This window comes from Ursus americanus, chromosome 2 (assembly GCF_024610735.1).
Source record: "Ursus americanus isolate L20-20 chromosome 2, mUrsAme1.1.p, whole genome shotgun sequence".
Classification (NCBI taxonomy): Eukaryota; Metazoa; Chordata; class Mammalia; order Carnivora; family Ursidae; genus Ursus; species Ursus americanus.
In genome coordinates, this window is record NC_142128.1 from 92,055,263 (window position 1) to 92,082,863 (window position 27,601).

General features: G+C 35.9%; 1 protein-coding gene across 2 annotated transcripts in view; it reads right to left on the bottom strand.

Moving 5' to 3' along the window:
• Positions 1–27,601, bottom strand: part of RABGAP1L (RAB GTPase activating protein 1 like) — a 716,315-nt gene that overhangs the window by 683,014 nt on the left and 5,700 nt on the right. The gene's annotated exons all lie outside the window — the stretch shown is intronic.

Below are 27,601 nucleotides of genomic sequence, written 5' to 3' on the forward strand. Positions count from 1 at the left end.
CCTGTAGAGGGGATCCTATTTGCTCATTTATTGACAAACATTCCTCAATCTTGACTAGAACATATAATCTATCTGGGGCACGGCTGCTTCCCCAGCACCTAAAAGAATGTCTGGCACATGGTAAGCACTATGTAAATATGTATTGAATGAATGAAATTAAAAAGCACTAAATACTCAGGATAATAAAGACATCAAATCTACAATCACAGACTATTTAAAATGTAAAAATGAGAATGGTACATATCAAAATATTTCTGGTTTTGTTCCCAAATACCTTTATAGTAATATTATTGTATAAACTGTCATAATCTGAAAGCATCAACTGAAAAACTATTAAAACTAGTAAGAGTTCAGAAAAAAATCAGAGTTCTTAGGATATATTAAGTACACAAAACAGTGCTAGTCATTATTATTACAAATGTTTCTCTACTCTCACACATTTGATAGTTTTGTATTTTATATAATGACACTCTCTGCCTGACTTTCTTTTGCCAAATGCAATAATTCAGATCCATAGGGCAAAGATTATTTCCTGCTCTTCTATGGTAACACCATCAACCCCAGAGGGAAAAGGCCAGATCTTCTCTGCAGCACTGCCCATTAGGTAAAATGCCTATCTTCACCACTACCACGGACAGGTGTGGGATCCCATCCAAAAGCTTCCTGGCCAACAATACAGTAAGAAAGTGACTGGGCCTCCCTCCCCAGGGACCCTCAATCCCTGGAAAGAATCTCAACCAGCTACAGGATTTAATTTCATCCTAAAAGGAGTATCTGTTATCTGGAGTTTTCACATTTTCTTAGTTACATTAACAGAATACACCTGCCGCCCCAACACACATAAATCAATTATTAGAGATTTATTTTTTTAACATTTTCTGAAATACAGTCTCTATGAAAATAGGAAATATTCAGTATTGTTTTTAGTTTTAGGCAAGCCTGCCAGATACAAAATATACAAATTCAATAGCTTTTTTTTAGGCCAGAGCATCTCATTATACTCAAAAGAAGGTGAGAGGAACCCATTCAGATAGCTAATAAAATAAGAATAAACTTCTTACATAGAGAAAACTTATAAAAAATACTAGTAAATTCTACTGAAGTACTTAAAAACTCCAATAAACAGAGATACACATAATTTTCCAGAATAAGAGAATTCAGAAAACAGACCATTATGTAACTAAATATTGTAAAGATGCCAACTGATTTACAGGTACAATCTGATTCCATCAAAATTTAAAAACAGAAATTCTTGAATGGGTGCCTGGCTGGCTCAGTCAGTGCAGCATGCAACTCTTGATCTCAGGGTCATGAGTTCAAGCCCCATGTTGGGTGTAGAGATTACTTAAAAGAAAAAAAGGTCTTGTAAAACTTGACACAATAATCTAACCTTTAGGATAGTGTTTAAAGGCATGAGCTCTACAGTCAGACTGCCTGGGTTTGAATTCTAGTTCCTGAGCCTAATGTGATCTTAAACTAAACATCAAACGTATCTGTATCTCAATATTTTCATCTGTAAAACTGTGATATAACACCAATATCACTGGCTTGTTATGAGGACTGAATATGCGTAAAAAACACGTAAAAAACTCAACTTTTACATACTCCGTAAATACATATATAGTATCAACATCTGGAAGAAAACATTAGTGGAAGGAGGGAATATTCAATAAAAGTTGATGGGACAGGGCACCTGGGTGGCCCAGTCGGTTAGACATCTGCCATGGGCTCAGGTCATGATGCTGGGGTCCTGAGACTGAGACCCGGGTCAGGTTCCCCACTCAGCGGGGAGTCTGCTTCTCCCTCTCCCTCTGTCCCTCCCCCCTGCTCATGCACTCTCTCGCGCGCGCGCGCGCACTCTCTCTCAAAGAAATAAATAAAATCTTTAAAAAAAAAAAAAAAAGGTGATAGGACAACTGGCTATTAGGGAAAAAATTAAATGTGATACCTACCAGAAACCGAACTCCAAACAAATGTCAAAGGATTTTGGTTCTTTGTTAAGTGACAAGGAAAAAAAATGAGTATTTCTGACATCAGGGTAGGGAAGAAATAAGCATAATGCAAAAGAAGAAATCATAAAGAAAAAGACTGATAAACTTAACTTCATAAAAATTTAAGACTTCTGCATATCAAATAATATAAGCAACATGTAAAGGCAAAAGTCTGAAACATGACAAAATGGTACTATCCTAAATATGTAACAAGCTGTTGGTTGGGGGGGGATGAATACTCCAATCAAAAACGAAATAAAGGACATTAAAAAAAAAAATGACCAACAACCATATTATGTTTTCTAGCATGCATTCTATCTCTCCCTCAGTTATACACCAACCCCAGACCCTAGCCTCTGGAGGCGGGGATAAGGATGCAGGAGGAGGAGAGAGGGCATGTCTCTAACTGAACTCCAAGCCAATTAACTTAATATCTTTTACTGTAACACTTTGTTCCAAGAGGAGCACTAAGTCTTAAGCCAATTAACATGGCAATTTCCTAAGAACAGTACACGAAAGAATATAAGAACCAAACTGTCTCATCAGATTAAACCCACAAGAGAATATAGTGGAGAGGAAAGAGAGGCTGTCCTCCCTCTGGACAGTATGACATATAGATATAAGACCTATAAGCGACTGCAGGTGTCAGATGAAGGGAAAGGAAAGGAAAGGAAAGGAAAGGAAAGGAAAGGAAAGGAAAGGAAAGGAAAGGGAAGGGAAGGGAAGGGAAGGGAAGGGAAGGGAAGGGAAGGGAAGGGAAGGGAAGGGAAGGGAAGGGAAACGGGAAGGGTAGGAAAAGGGGAAGGAAAAGGGGAAGGGAAGGGAAGGAAAAGGAAGGGAAGTAAAGAAAGAGAGTGAGACAGAGGGAGAAAGAAACAAACGAAACTAGTTTTGACTTCACTAGAAGCTAAAGAACCCAAAGAGACATGCTTTGCGGCTAATGAGAACTACATTTAAGTTTGAGTCAAAAACACCAATAAAATGGAATATAACACTTAAATTGTTTTTCAGAGAATCTACTATTAAGACATATAAGTTAGACAAAGTAGACAAAGCTAAATTCTGTAAGTACTGTTGATCTCTATCTACTTATATATAAAAACAAATACCTATTTTCAATGACAAGGAAAGTAAAGGAGTTGGAAAATTATAATGCCCTGTACAAATCTTTCAGATGGAAAGGTAAAGCTTCCCTAAAAATGAAGGTAATTATTTAAGAGAACTACAGAGGTTTATAAAATGCTTGCAATGACAGTATCATGAGTCGCTTAGGAAAATCATCTTTAGTTGGTCTATAAAAAATAACTTTTATATTAAAACTTAATTAGTCATGCAAGAGGAAGGAGTGAATAATTAAGTCATCAAACAAATGCTCCACTGTCAAAGAACCACCATCACTCAGCCTTATGGCAAAGTCACCCAAAATGATATTATTTTCCATCTTCTCTTATTCTGAAATAGAATAAAAATGAAATTAATGCAGAAATAGATGTTTGAGGACTTCCTGAAACTGGTAACACAGTTTTCCCTCAAGAGAAGATCCAGCTGGGGCGCCTGGCTGGCTCAGTCAGAAAAGCATGCCACTCTTGATCTCGGGGTTGTGAATTCAAGACCCACGCTGGGTGTAGAGACTACTTAAAATAATTTTTTTAAAAAAATTAATAAAAAAGAGAGAGAAGATCCAGCTGTTAAGATTTCCTGGGCACCAATGACTAATATGAAAAACTCAGATGCTCAACCCGCCACTCTGAACAAACTACAGAACTCCAAATGACTTACAAAAAGTCCCAAAGACAAAATAAGGTTTCCATAAAGAAGAAAAGAAAATCAGAGGTAAGTTCATCTAAATATGGTAAAAGATATGTATGCTCTACCTGGAATTAGTAGTATACAACTTATGAACATCTAAAACCACCCAACTCTACACTTTAAAATGATGAATTTTATGGTATGTGAATTATATCTCAAAAAAATCCATATTAACAGACATTTATGTGTAAAACCTTCCAAAAAGATAAGGAAAATATATGTAAAATGACTGTTACTCATCAGAAGTTTGGTATTTACCAAGAATCTATTATTAAGCTACAGTTTCTGTATGTTCCAAGACTTCTTTTCTCAAAAAAAAAAAAAAAAAGGAGGAAGGGGACATAGGTACAAACTCTGTCATCCTAACAAGCCATGAGATTTGAATATCTGAATGAATATGCAGACCCTTCGGTAATATTCTCCATAAACAGTCTGTACGTCTGCAAACTTGTGACAGCCTGCTGTAGCTTCATTTCAGAGTGGGTGATCATCTGTTTTTTTCAGATTAGTCACTGGTGCTCAGTAAATTCTAATGGCTGGATCGTCTCATGGGAAAACTGCTCGTGCCTTTGCAGACCTAGCCTGGAAGGTGAGCTGCCTGATCCCACCGACAGCTTTGTTCATACCATAAAGAATGTGACAATAGTCACCTGACACTTTTGATTAGGAATTCTCTGTTTTTTAGGCAATACAAATTCTGTGTTGTCTCCCCCAAATAACAGATGACTGTCACTTCTCTATAAAGCCTCAACATCCTAGAAACAACCTCAGATGAGCAGGATTTCTCTTTTCCAGGATACATAGTATAGAAAGCATCCAGGGGAAGTGAGAATAGCATCTCTTTGTCTCAAGCCCAAACAGATGTTGCTTTTGCCTCTGTTCTACAAATATAAATAAGAAAACACAGAAAAGTATACTCTAATATAAATTTGCATTTCATATAAAAATACTATAAATAAGTAAATTTTAAGCTGTTATAGGAAGTCTTATTTTTATAGAAAAAGCATAATTGACTTGATTGTAGACTAAGTCCTCAATTAAGATAGCCATCAGTATCAAGGAAAAAAATCTAGCCAGCTGGCTCACATTGCCAAGAAAACACTATTGACCTGAATTACAGGCATGATGCCAATAATAATTACCATTTACTGAGTATCTATGTATTTATTATACTTCTGAAAACTCTACAAGGTAGCTATTATCCTCATTTTATAGATATGAAAACAGGAAAAGAATAGTTAAGTAATTTGCCCAAGGTCAGTGTTAGTATACAGCTGAGGCAAAACTTAAATCAACTCAACCAGACTCCAAAGATCCTGCTTTTCCCACTCTGGAATAATGCCTTTCAAAGGAAAATGCATACAATAATAATATCTAACATTAAGTGAGTGCTTATTTTTTACTATGCACTTTACATTCCATCTCATTTAGCCCTCCCAATATAAGGCAGAGCTAAGATGAATTCATCTTTATAAATGAAGAAACAACAGAACACTAAATGACTTATCCAAAGATGCAAAACTAGTACAGCAGTCCGCCCAGAGTAGTATTCACCACTACCACACACACACACACACACACACACACACACACACACACACAAATTACTAACACTTACTAAGCTTATCATGCTGCAGGCACTATGCTATATACTTTTCTTTCTCAATAATCCCTCAAAGAACAACAAAGATAAAAATCAAGATTTATTAAGAGTTCAGCAACTACTATTCCTCAGATTTTTAGTTCTCATTTCAAGGACCTTTTTAAAATGTTGAGTTTAAGAGAAAAAAAGTAGCCTATACCCAGAACACAAATTTAGAGAGTCCACAATACCTCAAAAATAGAAATTCACTATGCTGCCACAATTTTACCAATTGTACAATCTTCTTTAATCCTCAATTGCAAACACATCCTAAACTTGCACAACTAACTCTGCTTTCCCTTTAGTAAATGTACTAGTAAACATAGCTGGTAGTTAGTACTAGCATTTACCATTTTGCTATTTGTCAGTTGCTCTGCCAGGAGCTTGGTATTTGTTAATTAATTTGTTAATTGAGATTAAAAAGGAATTACACAACCAACCCAAGAACCACACAACCAGTAAGGAATGGAAATGAGATGCAAACCCACATCCACTCCAAAGTACCAGTCTTGAAATATTCCATACTTTAAAACCTAGGGAATTTACTATGTGATATATCCAGGTTGAAGAAGGGCAGGGGAGGAAGAGATGGAAACAGAGTTCCTATATTTAAGAGTTGGAATAACCTTGGAAATCAGAAACTAGTCACTCCATCTTTGAATTGAGAAATGCTTAAATGATTAATTGGTTAACAAAAGTACAAGAACATGGAACATTGGATAAAAACTAAAAATTTCTATAAAAGGCCAGTCATGACTTTCCAACTTTGAGAAAATGGAACTATAATGTGTCATAATTCCTGAAGATGACCCCCAAAAATGGAATAAAAATTATTAAATATTTGCCCAAAAGATGCCAAAGAATTGTGTTTAATGTGCATGCCATGGATTCATTAATTCCAACATTTACTGGACATCTACTATACACTTCATACTACAGAATGGAAACTTAGAGATGAGTCAAATCTGTGGGCTCTCCATGCCCTAATACTTACAGTAAAGCAGGGGTTCTCTGCAGCTTTTCAATTTGCCATATACACCTTGTGCATTATCTGATCTCTTTAAAAATAAAGGAAAACAGGGGTGCCTGGGAGGCTCAGTTGGTTAAGAGTCCAACACTTGATTTCAGCTCAGGTCATGACCTCAGGATCATGAGGCGGGGCTCTGCACTGGGCGTGGAGCCTGCTTAAGATTCTCTCTCTCCCTCCCTCTGACCCTCCCGCCCCCACCCATGCATGCACACTCATCTTCTTTAAAAAAAGAAATAAAAATAAAGGAAAACAAAAAGTTTATCCCTTCCAAACAATTCTCCCCCACTCCCCAAAAACACTGCTTAGACTCTTGAGCAAACCATTAATCCTAGCTGTTACTGACCTTGAATACAAAATAAAAATGAGAATATTTCAAAACACAGGAATTAAAAGGACAGCACAAGTTGCACATACCAGGTTCACAAATGGAAGCATTCATCTATAAGAGGTTGAACAGCTCTTACCACCGGTTCCTTAAATCACACCACAAGTCACAAAGCATGCAGGTGTTTTTGTAAACTTTACATAAATAAAACAAAAAGAAAATGACGTTAAAAGAGAACCATTCGTTACTGGATTTCAGAAGTTTCATTTTTTCACTACACATTCAGTCAATAATTACTTCCAAAATCTTAGGAAACAGCCTTCATAATCTGATGCTTTCAAGGAGAAAAAAAGAAAAAGTGACCCTCATCTCTAGTCAAAATATCTGCCACTACAATTAATCTTACCCAAATTCAAACACTCCAGGCTTTCTACAACTTCAATCATTAGGATAACAATTTTTAACTCTGTACTGATTTTTATAAACAAGATGGAAGAAAGATATAAAAGAAAGATCTAACTAGTTATACTGATTGGTAATTTTATCCTGAAACTAAATCCCACTAAGTTATAAAATGCTTTAGGTTACAAAAGTTGAGTGAAGTGACCTCCCTGGCTCACAAGTATAACTATTATTACATTTTAAAGATTATTTATTTGAGAGAGAAAGAGAGGAAGCCCACGTGCACGCATGAGCATGTGAGTGGGGGCGGGGAGGGTGGGGAACAGAGGGACAGGGACAAGTAGACTCTGGGCCAGAACCAAAACCAAGAGTCAGATGCTCAACCAACTGAGCCACCCAGACACCCCTACTGTTACATTTTAAGGCCACAGTTAAAACTAAACTTCAAATATATAAAAGTATGCCAATAGTCTAAAACATTCAAGCAAGTACAAATATACAAAATGTTCAGTCTAATCCCATCGATTAATAAGCTAAAAGTTGGTAGAGAGATGGTCCAAGATGAGAGTCTCCATTAAGTTGGGAAGACAGATTCTGGTTTTCCCAAGACATTTTTATATTACTATATTGCAGGGAGATTTGAAGTTCAGTTTAACCAAAGGTATTTTCTTTTCATCTAGTTAAGTTACAGCTGAGATAAGAGTAAAATAAGCAAGTATTTCTACCATAAAAAACATAGCATAGGTTATAAATACAAAATAAAAAACTGTTCCTAATGGGTATGAATAGGCCCAGAAAATAAATACATAGCCATAAACATAGTAAACACTACAAGCAATCCCTTCTTGATTCCCAAAGTTTACACTTGGGAATTTAACCAATGGTAAACCAACACCCAAGCACAAACTGAGAAGTCTAGGGTTTTCTTTTTCCCACTTAAATTCTCCAGCTTATCTTTTTAACACACAGCTAAATGTTATTTGTTGTATTTTCTTCCTAAAGGCAAAAAATGAGGCAGAAATTCTCTCCTGCTTCTGAGCAAAGAAAATCACATAAAAACTCAAATATTTTATGTCAAAATTACCACCTTTAAACCAAGTGCTACAAATGGAAAATTATCTCCAAGAAAATCAGCACAGAAACCAGAGTAAACTCCACATCTGAACTGCACTTTTTTTCCAATATTAACAAATAATTTATTTCCCACTAGTCAGAGCCCATCTCAGCATCTTAAAATTCTATCTCTGACTTTATTTTTTATTTGTGTGTGCCATTTAAGTAATTTGTACCTAATATGAGAAATATTAATAGCCTTTCATAATAGTCCCAGCACACTTCAATAACACCTGATAGCCCAGTTGGTTAAGCATCTGCCTCAGGCTTGGGTCATGATCCCAGGGTCCTGGGATTGAGCCTGGCATCGGGCTCCCTGCTCAGTGGGGAGTCTGCTTCTCTCTCTCCCTCTGTGTGTATGCCCTCTCTCTCTCTAGCTCTCGTGCTCTCTCAAATAAGTAAATAAAATCTTAAAAAAAAATAACAACCGATGTTATGACAAAGCAGAAGATAAAAGTTTGAAAATGGAAAAAAGAAGCCTTTACAATTTGTCATAGTTTTATCAAAATATGTCAAACTTCTGGGGCACCTGGGTGGCTCACTCGTTAAGCGTCTGCCTTTGGCTCAGGGCGTGATCCCAGTGTTCTGGGATCGAGCCCTGCATCAGGCTCCTCTGCTGGGAGCCTGTTTCTTCCTCTCCCACTCTCCCTGCTTGTGTTCCCTCTCTCACTGGCTGTCTCTCTCTCTGTCAAATAAATAAATTAAATCTTAAAATATATACATATATATAAAAAATAAAAATAAAGTATGTCAAACTTCTATAAGCCAAGAACATACTTCAATGTGTCCTATTGAGAGAACAATGAAAATAAATAGCTGGAGAAACACAGACATGAAACTCATATTTGACATATCCTGAAATAAAACTCAAGTACTACAATCTGAAATAAATTCTAATCTGTTTTAGATACCGTTATCCAGTAACTATGCATGTACTTTGGGGGAAAAAAGTTCTCCATATCCTTCAGCTTCACAAAAGTACAACAGTATCCCAAATCCCAGGTGACAAAAAGATGTACTTATACATGTTGTAGAACATTCCTATGTACCCTAAAAATAAGAAAAGGAGTGGTCAGAGGGTGAGGCTGTCTGGACAGTGGGGATATCCAAGAGCATCACAATGGACCAAGGCTGGGTTCTATGAAAATATCTTCATTTTAACTATAGTAACAAGGCATTTTCCAGCAGTCTAAATAGTAACTTCTAGTTCCTGTCTCCTCTCACTTTCTGGTTTCCAACCAGTAATGCATCAAAACGCCCTAGAGGAACCACTGTCCTTTCAGCTCAGTTCCACTATGAGGTATTTTCTACCTTTCAAAGTGAATATTTTGTATTAGCATACTTCATAAGCAGAGTAACTTCTGCAAAATATTTTTTTAATAAAATGTCAGAGAAAGAGAGGGAAAAGAGGGAAAGGAGGGAGAGAAAGAAGTTGGGAGGGAAAGGCCTAATGCAAACAACTTAGAAAACTTGACAAAACCATACTTAAAGGCTTTCTTCAAGTACATTTTTAAAACCAAATCAATAAATAGTAACTGGTTCAAGAAGAGCTTCAGAATTCTTTCCCCAAAGAATAATGCAATTTAGTACCAGGAATCCCAGACTTTGTTACAATTTCTAGCGTCAAACAGACTGTATACAATTAAATCTATGTTTTGACCTGCATTCTATAGATAAAGGGACTATTTATCCTGTTATACATATTCAAATCTTAGCAAGGTACCTTAGGATCTCCCTTAATGTACCTGAGCAAATGAATGTATAGCAAGAGACCAGTCAACAAATATGTACTAAACAATAATTATGTACAAAGTATTCATATATAAAGTTTAAGGTCAATGCTTTCTGCTACACACTAATATAAATAACACATCTCTTTCAAAATATTAACATGTTGGCTCAAATAAATTAAAGCTACTTCAAATGGCACTTAAGGCACTTGAGAAATAAGTATTCAATAATGACAGCTGACCATATGCTCCCTTCCCCCAAAATATAGAGAACATTATTGAGATTTCACTCTGACAAGAAAATGAAAATCTACACCTCGTGGTCTGAGTAACATTCATATGGTCAAGTCTGTAATATAAGACCACATCAGCATAAAAACAATGATAGCCTTCTGCTCTCAGGAAATGAGTAGATCAAAGCAGCAACACTAATTTGAAAGGATTCATGTTTTCTTAAAAGTATAATTTAGGAATGTAACAAATATACTGTGTTTAATGGGGCAGTTGTAATTTTTAAAGATTTAAACAAAATCTAGTTGGTTGAGAGCTCACTATAACTCACAAATAAGTTATTTTATTACTATTATATACTAAACACTTACTGTGAACCAAACAGCGTCGGCGGGCATTCTAGTTATCTTTTTGTTTATATTCACAACAATCACTGAACTAATTACATTCCCACCTTACAAATGAAGGACTACATTCAAAAGATTAATTTGTTCTAGCTAATACAGCTGGTTAAATATGGAGTCCAGATTTGAAGCAACCAAATCAATACCACTTTGCAATGGTCTATCTCCTACAATGACTGCCCACAGGTCAGTTCAGATGCCCTTCTCAAGCCCAATGGAGGGTGGGAGGGTTAAATGGTTTAAAACACGCCTGCCTAGTTCCTTGCCCAAAGTTTCCATCTGAAGGGACTGTGGCTATGGCAGGTGTCATGACTCACTGCATTGAAAAGAAAACTGATTCTTCTGTTCTACTTCTATGTGGGAGCTTTCACTTCTTGCTAGGAAGAGTGCAATACTGGAATCCTCACCACATTTCCAATCTACCTTTACCAGTTATAAAGTTCAATACTTCACTTTGTCCCACGTTTGGTACCTTGTTTCTGTTCTCAATTAAGAACCTGGAAAGGCGGGGTGCCTGGGTGGGGCAGTCGTTGGACGTCTGCCTTCTGCTCAGAGCATGATCCTGGCATTCTGGGATGGAGCCCCACATCGGGCTCCTCTGCTGGGAGCCTGCTTCTTCCTCTCCCACTCCCCCTGCTTGTGTTCCCTCTCTCACTGGCTGTCTCTCTCTCTCTGTCAAATAAATAAATAAAATCTTAAAAAAAAAAAAAAAAAGAACCTGGAGAGGTGCAGAAATTACTCCATTAGACCGTCCTGAACCTTCAACTGGCATGCACAGTACAGCAAGAGAAACATGTGCAGTACAGGTTTGATATCAAGCAGCTGTCATTAATACTAACAACATCAGGTCAACCACAGGGATGACTATTATCATTTACAAGGTCAGTAACAAAACTTTTTTTATGTTTAACCATAAGGTTTCAGAGATAATCTATTTTTGAACATGAACTTACTTCAATACATGAAATTTTCAGATCATTTGGTCTGACCACTTTGAAAAAAACCTAAGGTAACATCACTAGCTTTTTTGTTGCTACTCAGAAATTGGACTCTACCAGTGCACTTAGTCCCCCATTCTAACCCCAAGTCTTATTAGTCTTGCCCATCTTCCCTTTAACAATATAGGAGCCTTCCTAAACCTTTACTTACTTTGATGAGCCAAATCTGATCATTTCCTTGTGTAATGAATGCTTCCAACTCAGGTTTTCTCTATATTCCAAAAACTGCCCTGGTTATGCCCTAAGCATCTTCTAGTATTGTTCTCTGTTCACTGGCTAATAAAAACTAGCAGGGCAGTAAACAAGCTGATCATGGCATACCGAGCAGTCATTAAACCAGAGGTAAAAACAAAGGAGAAAGAACACAACAGGAATGTGGGAGGCAAAGGAAGAAGAATGCGATGTTCCATGATCTGACTGACTAATCTGTTTTTTCTCAAACCAGTATACACGCATCCCCAGGCATAAACTGAGACATGGTGGGGATACACTAGGAAAATGAAGGGGAATGCTAAACCTGGTATGTAGTATCAGCTTTCTTCACTCACTCCAATATTCCAAAGTTAACAGACCAGCAGTGAATGTATCTTTTCTAGTAGTAATTTAAATATTTCTATATTTAGGGGCACCTGGGTGCCTCACTCAACGGCTGCCTTCGGCTCAGGACATGATTTCAGGGTCCTGGGACTGAGCATCACATCGGGCTCCCTGCTCAGTGGGGAATCTGCTTCTCCCTCACCCTCCCCTCCCCGCTCTGCCGGTCATGCTCTCTCACACAGGCTCTCTCTCTCTCTCAAATTTTTTTTTTAATTTCTATATTTATATAATCAGTATGCAAAGAAATGCAACATTCATATGAATTCTTAAGACAAAACAGAGAATTTAAGAAATTTTCAAGCTACCCTGAGGTACATCCTGAACTTCCAAGGAGTACTCTTAATCTCCTCTGCTTTCGGGGTTCTATGCAGGTAGTTTAAAAAGCCCTATTTACACAAATTTGGGACGGTAAAATCCCAACAGTTGGATCTGTCTCGATTAACAACCTAGAAACTTTCTCCAACCCTTCCAAAAAGAGTCAATCACTGCCTCCACAGTGCTTCCACAAAATTTTACATTAACTTATATTCCTACCCTAGCATTTATCATACCACATAATTGTTTATGAGTCTGTTTCATCAATTACAATGAGTTCCGCTAAGACAGCAAGTACCCTTTATTCATCATTGTATTTCCAGCTCCCAGGAAAGTGTCAGCAACACAGTACCCCATCTGACAATATCACACTTATTAAATGAATGAATGAATGGGTTAAACTTACACCTTTCAAAGAACAGTAATTTCTCTCTAGCAAGATCATTTCAACAAAAAGAATTATTTTAATGTTTTCATTACATTAGACAATCCATACAAATACCAAATCCAGATCCATTTTACAACTATAATGGGATTTGAAAAGCTAATTCATTCACCCATAGTCAGGAAACCACATTCCATAGATTTAATATAAAGGCAAAAGCAAAAACACTAACTGCACACGGTTCTTTATATAAAGTACACCCTTTCAAATCAGAGAATTTCTGGTCATACAAAAACAAAACTGTGATTAAAATGGAAAAACTTTACAAATGATGCCTGCCATTCTGTTTATCTTAGCACATCTTATTAAGGGCTAGAGATCTTAAGACATAACAAATCAGAATCACAGTATATTAGCTTAGCTTTAATTACCTATGCTCTACTTCTAGTTCTACACTTCAAACCTATTTGGTTCTCCAGAGGGCAAGAATCTCTACTTTATGCAGACTCACGAGGAAAACCTTAATTACTTTAGGAAAAAAAAAAAAAAAACTACAATTATTAATAATAGTGCCTATGATCTTCCTAGCTTTTCAAAGCTTTCCATAAGATGATCAGAATTCTCAAGGTAGTGTCAATGAAAAATGGATGAACAACTATTTTTAAAAGGATAAGCAACATTTTCTCCTACATTCTAAAAAGGGCTCTATTTATTTTAGTATAAAATTTACATGTTCTAATATTATCATCTCAAAAATTTAAATGTCCTGTATTTTACTGAATAGATGCATACTTAGATGTACACATTTCCACTTAAAAATATACAACAGGCTACCAAAAATGTAACTAAGTGGAATTTTATTAGTTAATGCCCCTGCAATGTCTGACACATTATATGCAATTAATAAACATTTGATTAATTAGGTCTACAAATACTTAAGCTTATTATATGCCAGACACTGCTCTAAGCACATAAACCTAACAGATATGGACCTCGTCTTCATGCAGCCTTCAGTTTTGTGAAAAAGACAGAAAATCAACAAATACACAAATACATACTTCTCAAATATGGCAAGTAGAATGAAACAAAACAACAAGGTCATATTAGTAGGGGATAGGGTATCCTACTTTATACTCGAATATTAGGGAATATCAAGGATGCTTCTCTGAATCCGGGCATTTGAGATAAGATTCTCTATCCAAAGATTTGTGGAAAAGATCCCATTCCAGGTTATGGGAACAGCATGTGGAAAGGCCCTGTGTAAAGTTTCAGAAATCGAGACGCCAGGAGCACCTGGCAGCTCAGTTGGTGGAGCATGTGACACTTGATCACGGGGTTGTGAGTTCAAGGCCTACACTGGATGTAGAGATTACTTAAAAATAAAATCTTAAAAAAAAAAAAAGGAAATTGAAGTGCCAGCATAACTTGATCACAGAAAACCAAAGGAAGAAAAGATTTCTTAGAAACTGGCAATGGGACAGATACTGCAGATTTGTAGCACACGTCAAAGATTTAAGGTTTTATTCTAAGTATACTAAAAAAAACTAAAAACCTAAAATAAAGCATTATAGATGAGGCATGTGCAAGAAAAACCAAGATACAGAATGCCAGAAAGCCTTGGTCCTACATCAAAAGCTTGGTAAGGTACACATAGATTTCAAGTTAACATACAGATTTCAACTTAAGGTGCATATGTGTTAGGTTTTTCATGATTCCCTGCTTTAATCAACTTTTTAAATTAACCCATCATCTTTCAGACATCAGCACTCTCTCCTCCCCTTCCCTTTATATGTCCATACTAGAAGAACAGTAAAATGGTCAAATAAAATGGAGAATAAAAGTACATCATAAAGACAAATTGGGAAATCAGCCTCTGAATAACTGAGCTAACTAGTTCATTATAGGTTGGGATGAAAGGGGAACAGGGGTCTATGCAGAAGATACAGACATTCTGAACTATTTAAATGTTTATCATGTGGATTATTTTTAAATCAAAACAGACTACATTTAACAAAAAAAGACTATAATTCTATTTCTCACTAGAAAGCAATTTAAAATCATATAACTGCTTATCAAAATATCACCAAAATCTTTCAAAAATTATTTCCACTTCATTTTTCATCAAAATGAAAACATGAGGATTAGCTATTATTTGTGAGATTAACAATCCTTGTGGGGTGCATGGGTGGCTCAGTCAGTTGAGCAGCCAACTCTTGATTTCAGCTCAGGTCATGACCTCAGGATAGTGGAATGAAGCCCCCAAGTTGGGGGTCTGTGCTGAGCACAGAGTCTGCATGAGAGGCTCTCCCTCTCCCTCTGCCCCTCCCCCACCCTCACTTGCTCACTCTAAATAAATAAATAAAATATTAAAAAAAAAAACACAATCCCTGCAACTTCTACCTGAAACTCAAGTATGCTGAGAATTTCCTTGTAAGTTTCTACCTACAATATTCTATTTGATAAACATTTTCCATTGTTCATTGAAACATCTTTCATCTCTACCAAGTGAGTTTGAACATTAGTGTCCAAAAAGAGCTAGAAGTCAACATTTAACTCTAATTTTTTAGAATTTTAAACTAATTTTAAAGTAAATGTACATATGATCCATCCACAAAAATCCGTCCCAGCTAAATACCCAAAAACACGTGAAAATACAATTACAAAGGCACACGTATTAGCATTGTTTTGGGGGGGGGGGGGAGTGGGAGAAGGCAATCTAAACACCTAACAATAAGGAAACAGTTCAGTAAGTTCCATGGTATTATGCTGCCACAAAACTGTCACAGAAAGATACTCAAAATATACTGTCTATTATAAGCTCATTTCTTTTTTTTTAATGTGTGTATTCATCAAACAATATACGGGGAAAAGTAGAATTTCACTTTTTATTTTATCCTTCTTTTAAATGTATCACAATATACTACCCAGAATTTTAAAATAAAGCAGAAAACTTCAAGAAATAATTATTTGAAGATATAATTTTACATTTCTTGAAACAGAAAAAATGATTTTAAGTAAAACCAAAAAGAAATAAAATTTAAAATTACCCTCCAAAGTACTTTACTTCTGTCAATCTCAAAGCAAGATGCATATAATTTTCTCCATTTCAAGTGGAATATTTACTTACTGAATAGTCCCTAACCAGTAGACTCTGAAGTTAGACTTAAAAGGATTATAAGGCATCTCCAAATCTCTCCACATTTTACAGACCCTAGCATCAAACACAGAAGGATGGCAGAGAGCAATAACAGATCCCTCCTCTCTCTAAAATCACATTTCTATGAGCCCTAAGAGGCCCTCTAATTTTGGACATAAGTGTATTTGACTGATGGAATCTAGGTATGTATCCATGCCCTAGATGAAAAGGGGGCTGGGAATAAAGCATCTAACACTTTTAGCTTTTAGTGAAAAGGTGGCTCTGACTCATAAATTGGGGGAACATGTCAAATACAAGAGAGGGGTTCAAATGTTAAAAAGAAAAAAAAAATGACAAATGTTCACTATTCATAACAATGGTGGCATTCAGGCAACCACATTACCCTAAATGAGAGTTATCAAGACTATATGGTAGGGGAGCCTAGCTGGCTCAGTCGGCAGACAGTGAGACTCTTGATCTCGGAGTCAGGAGTGAAAGCCCCACGCTGGGCGTGGAGCCTACTTAAAAAAAGAAAAAACCCATATGCTATCTAGAGTCAAAATATTATACCACAAATAACTTGTTGGTTATAAGGTAATAAACAACTTTATAAAAGAACAATTAGATTCTGTCACCACTTTATCCAGTGATTAATCTCAACATCACTAAAACCAAGACAATCAGACACACACCTCTAGATATAATGCATTATGATCTACACAGCAGCAACTATAAATACTGGTGCCCAAATGTTTTAATTTAAACAAACCTTTAAATCTAGCTTTTAGATTACAGGAAATACAAAAAACAGAAAACAATGAAATAAGCAAGACAAATTCAAAATGTGGTACATTTTACAGGACAACTAGCTAGATATCTGGACAGTCATGAGAAGAAAAAGGAAAAAGTGGGGAAATGTGTTACTAAATGCAACTGCATAGTCCTTGATTATGTCTTGATCTGAACAAACCAGCAACAAAAGACATTGTTATGGGCTATCTATGCCCCCCCCTCCAAATTCATATCTTCAAGCCCTAACTCCCAGTACCTCAGAATGTGACTGTATTTAGAGGTAGGGCCTTCAAAGAGGTGATTACGTTAAAATGAGGCCATTGGGATGGACCCTAATCTAATCTGATGAGTCTTTACAGGAAGATACAGAGAGCGCAGGGATGTACACACACATCCATGTGTGAAAGACCATGTAAGGACAAAGAGAGAAGGTGGCCACTGGTAAGCCAACGAAAGAGTCCTCAGGAGAAATAAAATCTGCCAACACCTTGACCTTGGACTTCCAGTTTCCAGAACTGTGAGAAAATAAATTTCTGTTGTTTAAGCCACCCAGTCTGTTGGTATTTTGTCATAGCAGCCCTAGTAAACTAATACAGACACTTCAGGTACAAGCAGCAAAATTTTGAAACGGGATAGGTTTTTTACAATACTAAGAAATTGTTAGGTATGAGAATGTGAGAATGTGTTATGGTTATGTACGAAAATGTTCTTATGTTTTAAAAATGCATTTAAATATTTACGGATGGGATCCCTGGGTGGCTCAGTTGGTGAAGTGTCAGACTCTTGATTTCGGCTCAGGTCATGATCTCAGGGTTGTAGGATCAAGCCCCATGTCAGGCTCCACACAAGGCATGGAGCCTGCTTAAGATCCTCTCTCTCCCTCTGCCCCTCCCGCCCTAAAATAAATACATAAATAAACAAATAAATAAATATTTAGGGATAAAATAAATCAATTTTTGTAATTTGCCATGCTTTAGCAGAAAAAGACATGAAGATAACAAACACAAAAACTGTTAAATGTAGTTATGTGGATATTAAGGAAACTATTTACTCTTTCTTATAAATTTGAAATTTTCCATAATGAAAAGTTAAAAACATACCTATATGAAACTGATTTAAAGAGAAATGAGGGGTGCCTGGATGTCTCAGTCAGTTAAGTGTCTCCCTTTGGCTCCGGTCATGATCCTGGAGTCCAGGGATGGAGCCCCGCATCAGGCTCCCAACTCAGTGGGGAGTCTGCTTCTTTCTCTGACCCTCCCCTTTCGTACATGCTCTCTCTCTCACTCTCTCTCAAATAAACAAAATCTTTAAAAAAAAAAATTAAAAGAGAATAATTAATTGTACAACGAAGATTCCCAAAATGAATGCCCACAATTAAAAGACATTAAAATGAGGAACAAAAGGAACACAGAAATACACAAAACTATTATACCTTCAACAAATATTTGTTGAGTTCATACTATGTACTAAGCACTGTACACACAGAGGTGAATAAAAAAGACATGGTCCTGCCTAATGGGCCTTATAATCTAATAGAGGAAAGATGTAATAAAACAAAATAAACAGAAATAAATACAAATAAACAGAAGAAAAAATATAAATGTGTAAATTTTTAGAAAAAACCTTTTTTTTTTTTTTAAACAAATTCCTCTTCCAGGAGTTCCTCAGAATTCTATTCTGCGCATCTTCTAGTCTACTTAGACTCAATTAGCACTTTTCAAACCCAAACATCTCTCAAATTTTATAACCATATGTCAAATTGCCTACAGACATCTACAATATTTACTTCATAGACATCAAACCTTGAGCTCATATTTTCTTTCCCCAAAACTCTGTTCCTCCTTTAATCCCTCTTGATAAAGAGGCCCAGAATTTCTTCTCTCACTCCTAAGTCACAAAGTCCTATTGATTTTACCTCACAAGAACTTCTTAAATCTGTTTATTCTTCTCCAACTTCACTACTTCCACCTTAGTTCCCTTACCTGGATTACTGTAATAGTCTATTCTAAACTGCCCTCCTGATTCCAGCCTTACTTGTCTCCAAATTCATTCTAACTAAGGTAAACAGGCAACATCCAATATTATCATATTTTTGTTAAATAAGATTTTTAAATTACTCTTGCCAAATATTGAAGCATATTTCCTTCAAGCATCACCTAAAAGCTAGTCCTGTAATAAAACTAGCCCATAAGAGTAATTCTCCCAGCTAAATAACTCTGGCTTTAAAAAAAAAAGTTACCTGAATTAAAAACAATACTTAGAAATATTTGGGAAGCACAGTGTCTTAACATTTCTCCATAACATTCAACCATCACCAAAATATGTTACACTTAGGGCTGTCAGATAAAACACAGGACACCCAATTTAAATTTAAGATAAACAATAGTTTTTAGTATAAATATGTCCCAAACATTATGTGTATTTTTACTTGCTAGATCTGGCAACCTTAGTTATACTAACAAAATTATCACAGCAAGCAAAACTTGACTTTATTCGTGCTTTTTTCATTATTGAGTTTACTTAAATTTAGAAAAAGAAATTCCGTAATCCTATCCCACTAACACCATCAGCATTTTAGCACATTCCTCTTTTTCTTTAAATGTTATATTTACCCTTCCTTAAATATATAGGCATTTCCTTATGCTAACACATACACCTGTTTTTCTATCTTTTCCCTTTTTTTCTGTAGTTATTTCTTTAGAATACTCTCAGAAATAAAATTACTAAATTGAAGGTTTATTAAAAGGTTTGAGTAGTCTAACAATTCTAGATACATATTGCCAAATTACAAACTACTAGCAGTATTTGATATGCCCACTTTACTAAAATAATAGCCTATATTATTAGTAATTTAAAAAAACTGAAGTAGGTACAAAATAGTATTTCACTTTGCTTTAATAAGCCTTTCTTTGGTTACGGTTTAAGATCTAACATTCTTCTACCAGTTGCTTATGTTTCTTCTGCTATCAACTATCTGCTCATTTCCTTTACCTATTTTACAATAAAGCTTTCCGAAGTGAAGAATGAAAGTACCAACTGCCTAAAGTTCTAGTCACATGGACCAAACAAAAAACTAGTTTATTTCTTCAATCCTCATCATCTTCCAGAAATTACATTTTTATGTATTCTCACTTTATATAAATTATCTCAAGTTTCATTTAAATAACTCTCATGATTAAAAATAATTAAGAAGTTGCATTGACTCAAATTTCCTGATATTTAAATACCATTTCAGTTCAACCTAGTACTTGGATATGCCAAGGAAACTTAATTAATTTGACCATGGAAACAGAAATCATGTTACAGATCTACTTTCTTTTATAATCCAGATACACCAAGAAACCTGATTTTGCAATGAGAGTTTACTCTCCAGTGCTGTCAGTAATCTTACAAATATAAATATGCACTACTGGTTTCAACAGAAGACAGTAAGAAAGTAATTAAGTCAGCACAAATTCATCAATGCCATTAGAACAGACCTCAAAGCTCGCAACAAGCTAACAGCAGGCCTTTAAATGGCAGGGATTTTTCATATAACCTAATTTAATCTCTTTCCTCTCCATCCCCCACCCATTTTGCAAAGGAAGAAATCAAGGCAAAATGAAGTGAAATAACTTTCAAGAAAGTCTTAAAGCTAGTTAAGAGCAAGAATATCTGCTTCATTCTGCAATCAACCAAATTTTATTGAGTGCTTTATTCAAAGCTCTAGAGATACCAAAAGTGAAAAAACAGGGGCACCGGGGTGGCTCAGATGGTTGAGCAGCCAGCCAACTCTTGATTTCAGCTCAGGTCCTGATCTCAGGGTTATGAGACCAAGCCCTGCACTGAGCTCTGGGCTCAGTGGGGAGTCTGCTTCAGGATTCTCTCTCCCTCTGCTCCTCCCCCACTATTTAAAATAAATAAATAAATCTTTTTTTTTTTTTTAAGTGAAAAAAACAGTGAAGTCCTTGCTCTCAAAGAGCTTACATGCTACTCGGGGATGGGAAAGAAAGGAGTAAATTAGGAAGGAAAGAGAGAGGGAAGGAAGGAAATTTCTATAACAGAGATAAGTATTTTGAATTCAACTACAGAAGGTAACGTGGGAGAACAAGACTGGAGCAGGGGACCATTTCAGATTGGGTGTTTTGGAAAGGCTTAGAGAAAAGGAAAAAAGAGCTGAGATCTGAATGACAAGAAGACAGGAACAGGAAAACAGAAGGAGAGAACATTGCAATTAGAGATTCTCTTACATCCAAGTATTCATCAAGATACAGCAAGGGGTAAAGGGTAAGGGAGAGGGGGTTGACAATGCTCTTTTTTTTTTTTTTTTTTTTAATCAAAACGTGTACCATTTAAGGGGCGCCTGGGTGGCACAGCGGTAAAACGTCTGCCTTCGGCTCAGGGCGTGATCCCAGCGTTATGGGATCGAGCCCCATATCAGGCTCCTCCGCTAGGAGCCTGCTTCTTCCTCTCCCACTCCCCCTGCTTGAGTTTCCTCTCTCGCTGGCTGTCTCTATCTCTGTCAAATAAATAAATAAAATCTTTAAAAAAAAAAAGTGTACCATTTAAGTATAAAAGACATTACAAAAAGATTTAATAATAAATATGGCACATACTTGATTTTTCCCAAGTGATAGAATTAAAAGATAAAACACTATCATAGGATAAGACACTAGCATAGGAAAATATCTAAATCATGAAGATTAAAATTCACTACTTAGAAAGATACATAGAATAATTAACCAACATTTGAATGTTATCTTCGAAGATAAAGTAAACACACTTTAAGATTTATTGGTAATTTTTTAAATTCTTAGAAGATATTAGTGAAGGAATTAGGACAAGATAATTTTAACAAAGATTTTCAAATAAGATGAAAAAATTAACATTAATCAGAAACTTCCATTTCCAACTTTTCTATTAATTTTTGACACCACCATATACAACAGCCTAGGACTTTTTTCCAGCAAAACTATGTATCTTAAATGATGCTAGAGATACTGGGCTCAGAGAATAAGATGTTTGTTTCAGCCAATAATTCTGCTCTTTTTAAAAATATATATATGTATTTTTAATACATGTATATATTACTTTCCCACTAGTCAAGTTCCTGAAAGACATGGCTTATGCCTCCTACCTCTATACATTCCCCCATAGCACAGGGCCTTGCAAACAGCAGAGATATAGAGAGGGAAAAAATACATTATTCCTAGAATGTCTTAACACATTATCACAAAGGAACAATTCAACAGTCCATAAGCCTTGAATAAACTGACCCAGCTCAATGAAAAATAATTCTCTAATCAAGTAAGTAGTTTACTATCCTAAGCATTTTAGTAACTAAGAACAAAAATAAAACAAAAAAATACTCATCTGGTTTATGAGGTTTTAAGACAGAATATAAATGTTATGCCATATCTGATCAATCTGGTTCCACCCATAAACCTTCATATAAAGCCACAGGCCCTCCATGTCTCCTGTTTGAAGTCAAGAGTAGTAGCATAAAATGTCTGCCATCATTCCCCAGGTCGTCCAATTCTCCCTCCCCTACTTTTTTAAATCTTTATTTAATTTTTAAATGATCTCTATGCCCAACATGGGGCTCAAACTCACAACCATGAGATCAAGAGTTGTATGCTCTACCAACTGGGCCAACCAGGCACCCCTCCTTCCCTCGCCCTATTTTTTGGTTTGCTGCTGTCAATTGAAGTTACTAAAGGTGTGCCTGGATGGCTCAGTCAGTGCATGTCCGCTTTTGGCTCAGGTCATGATCCCAGGGTCCTGGGATCAAGCACAGTCAGTTGAGCTCCCTGCTCAGCAGGGAGTCTGCTTCTCCCTAGGCATTCACCCCTCCCCCTCCTCAGTCTCAATCTCTCTCAAATAAATGAATAAAATTAAAAAATAATAAAATAAAATAAAGGGGCACCAGGATGGCTCAGTCGTTAAGTGTCTGCCTTCGGCTCAGGGCGTGATCCCAGAGTCCTGGGATCCAGCCCCACATCAGGCTCCTCCGCTGGGAGCCTGCTTCTTCCTCTCCCACTCCCCCTGCCTGTGTTCCCTCTCTCACTGGCTGTCTCTCTCCAAAAAAAAAAAAAAAAAAAAAAAAAAAGCCCATCTAGTCCACACTCTCTAAAAATACCTGGTACCCAAATGGTCAAGGACCCTAACTCTGATATATTTTATGAGCAAATAATTTCTAACCAATGTTACATAACAAATACCCTGCCGAACTATGTCTAGTATTTTGTAAAATCTGCAGGTCTATGTGTGTCATATATAAGAAGAAAACTAAGTCTATGGTTATTCAAAGCCCTTTGGAAAACAATCATTCTGGATAAGCAATTTGATAACTGAAATAAGAGTTTACCCTCTAGTTTTCATACTACAGTTGGCCTCTGAACAATGCAGGGGTTAGGGGCACCCGACCCCCTTGCAGTCAAAAATTCACATACAACTTTTGACTCCCCAAAAACCTACCTATTAATAGCTGATTGTTAATAATAATAGTAATAATAATAATAAGGAAGAAATAACTGACTATTTTAAATAAAAGCTGTTCAAATGAAAAAAAAATGGCCTGCTGTTGACGGGAAAACTTACTGGTAACATAAACAATCAAATAACACATATCTGATATGTTATATGCATTATATACTGTATTCTTACAATAAAGTAAGCTAAAGAAAAGAAAATGTTATTAAGAAAATTATAAGAAAGAGAAAATACATTTACAGTACCATACTGTATTTATCCAAAAAAAAATCCACAGACAAGTGGACCAGTGTGCAGCTCAAAACCACACTGTTCATCACTCTACTGTATTCCATATAAAAAAACATTCTAAGGTAATTATTTTAGTGCCTTCATAAATGTACTACACAGACCATATACTTAACCTTTTCTTGGCAAGAGAGAATCTGAAAAATTTTCATTATTATTCTATACTATTAGAAATATAATTGATACCTTAAAGCTAATTAGATTATGTAAGACTGTTTTCCTTATGCTATCTATAGTTTTCAGATTTGGGGTTTTTTATATATAGTTTTTCTTATTCTTCACTGCTATCATCTCAGCAATCTCACTATCCTGTTATCAGTATGTATGTATATGACATCTCCCCTCTTCTACATTATCCGCTTAGAAACCACAAGCATCATATTCAAAATAAGTTATCAGTAAGAGCTAAAAAGCTTTATTTATAAAGAATTACTTATAAAAATGACGTCTACTTTGGGTCTTTTACAATGATTCAGAGAGATGAGGAGCTGCCTACACTGGGTCTACAAAGGTAAAGAGTTACAATTTCAGATTTTCATACCTCTAGTTAAAATGTCTCTCTTGCCTTCTTTCAACTCAACTCATATATTTCAGGCAGCCTTACCTGAAACCCCAGACCAGGTTACGTAACCCTCCGAAGCTTTCCTATACGACACATTCTATCCCGCCCCATCCTTGCTAAACTCCACTGTATTTATGTTTCTCCAAAATTACTGTCAGCTCCATAACAGTCTCTTACCTGTGCTTCTCGAGCACAGAACCTATATTCTGCCATATAAATGCTTGTTGAATAAAACAATGTCAGAGAATGAAATTTAATTTATGGCCGTAAAGCCGTAACACTCCATACAATTAAAAACGACCTTTCATACCCATAATGATATTAACTTTCTTCTGCAAATATACACTTAGGATATCTAAATTTAAGGGAAAGTCATACAAAAATTATTAAGTACAAGCATGTGACAATATATTGTTTAACCTTTTTTACCCACCGCACCCTGAAAAACATCTTTTTATCTTAGGGGGGAAAAAGGAAAAATACATAACTGTATTTTTCGCAGGCAACTACATACTTCTGTTCAACCTAAGTGCAAAGAATTGACATTTAAAGAATAGTGATTATTGATGATCCAAGCTAAAATAAAAATTACCTTGGCTGTATCCAGCTACTTCAGGTGTTAGAAGAAACGTCACCATTACAGGACTCATAGATTCCTGATGTTGCAAGGGTCTTAGAAGTTAGCTCATGTTATAATATATACTCCTAATTGCAGAAGAATTCACTTTGCTAGAGATCATCCAATCCATTTGTTATTCAATGCACCTCTACATTTTTTCTTTCCTCTTTCACTTAACTGACCCTCTGGACCCACACAAAATAGGTCTTCTACTATGCAAATTGTAGTCTTTCAAATATCTGTTCAACTTATTTTAATATTACAAAGTAATATAGGTGCTTATCTATTTCCAAGACTTTTTGGCTCCTCAAAAATTATCCAGTAAAACGAAAACACGAGGCACATTTACAGGTGTTCTTTTGTAAACCTTAGGTTTCTCAATTCTCGTAACCACCCTATGAAATAGGCAACATAAGCATTATCATCCCATTTAAATACTCATCAATAGAGAGTGGTAGTTTAGAGTCTCTATGAAGCAGATTTAGGAGCAAAGGAGACCTGCCTCTTATGAGTTCAATGATTCTAAGTAAGTTACTGACCTCTACGCCGTTTCCTCCTCCACAAACTGGGAAAGATAGTATTATAGCTCCTACCCCATATAGTTATTGTCAAGATTAACTAGACAATGCACAGTATCTCATATAACTAATCCACTAAACAATTAATGTTATTATTACTATGCAAAAAAGAAACCACTTTTTTGGTAAATCACTTTTTCTCTCTGAATTTCACAGCAGCGCTAGATCAAGAATTAAGGTCCTGTGTTCTACCTACTTTGTCTTCCACAAAACCAAAAAATGTTTGTAGTTATTCTCAGCTTAATGATTACTTTTGTCCATCCCCATCCCAACCACGATTTTTAAATCTACTATTATCCTCTTCCAAATGAAATTCTCCAAAGTACAAAAATTGCTAAGCCCTCTATTTTAAAAAGTAAATTCTCCTCAGTGGAATATAATAAATTTCCACTATGATTAGCATGCAAACAATCAAATTTATATGTAAAATGGGAAGTACCACATTAACTGCTAAACAAACTGGTTTCTCTAACCTATTATTAAATTAACTTTTAAAAACTTTATCTGATATCTCCAAATGGTAGAGACTGTTATTTTACTGTTTGTGAAAACAACCGTAACAGGAGAAACCTGTTTCACCTATCAAAACTATTGACAATGTTGACAAGAAATATAAAATGCATTTCAGAATTAAAAAAAAAAGGGGGGGCCTAGACTGATTTGTGAAAAATTAAGCTACATAACTCATGCATAAAAATTTTATAGGTTCGCTCATATAGGTAAACCAGTGGTCCCAGGATTTGAATAATAATAATATTCTAGAATATTGAGGGAAAAATGGATGGAGGAAAGAAGACATTAACTGAATTACAATTCAGTACCAACTTGATAAGCAGTAATTCACCTTTCCACAAAGACTAGGACAAAGGCAAATCAAAACATTAGTCTAAACCTGATCCTTAACAGTAGGGCAAATAAAGACAAAGATTTAAAATGAAAGAATACAGTTCATGAGGGAAAAGCTTTGTGGAAATAGTAAATGAATGAGGTCTGATAGCCTCAGATGCTGAAGTAACAAAATTACTATAAAACAACTTAAGAAACCATATTGTCTGCCAGTATATGTAGAGGCTCCCTTCAATGGTTGACTTTTCACTAAACGAAAATACAATCTATTCAAAATGTCAGACCAGGATAAATTACTCCAGAGAGACAACTCAAGGAAACTCCTGATAACTACTCTAAGGACCATTTGCATTTGTACCATGCTCTTAAAGGGCCTCAAAATGAAGAATACATCTTGAAACATGGAATATTCTATATGGTTTATCAAAAACTAGTGTTCTCTTAAGCCTGCACAAGTGAAAACCACAGGTTTCTATTTTTTCTAAAAATAGTATTTGTTATTTGCATCCCCTGTGGTAAAAGTCTGATTCTGAAGTCCTGCAATTTTGCTTACTGCTGATAATGAGGGCAGAATATGGGTGTATATGTGGGGTAGGGGAGAAGTTGAGAAATCCTTCACTGGTACATGAATGTATCCTACACTTGCCCTTTTAAATGGGCTCCTTTCCTGGAAATTTGGCACACACGCGCGCACACACACACACACAAAAAAAATCCCTTTGGGGATCTGCATTACTTTCATATTTGTCACTACTTCACATGATAGCCTTCAAAGAATCCGACCACTTGTTCTTAATCGTTTGCCAGGCAGACTGTATTTTCACCACAAATGTCAACAACTAGTGGGTGGTGTGCATGTGTATATGTACATAACACACATTTACGTGTATGTGTGTATCTGTAGAAAATACATAAATTAAAGACATTAATATCACAGTTTGTATCACAAAAAAATGACAGTAGAAAATTTGGAAGGATTTTAATAAACTCTATTGGGAAGCCTAACACGTCTCAAAAAAGAAAAAAGAGAAAACAAAACAAACAAAAACCAACAACAACTACAACAAAAAACCAACACCCGGTGCTGACATGATTAGTTAGCTCCTCCACTCAAGCGGTGTGAGGCATCTGAGGCGTGCTGCATCTGAACTCTTATCACACTGCTCGGGGCGTGCTATCCTGTGGAGCAGTTCATATGCAACTGCTGAAACCTTCTAAAATGATAGGATGACATACTTTATATATCAGAAGCTCAAATAAATGAGGAAAACAGTATGGCAACAAGACAATTCGGTATTTATTTTGGAACAAAAGCTCATCCCAAAAATTCTTTGTCA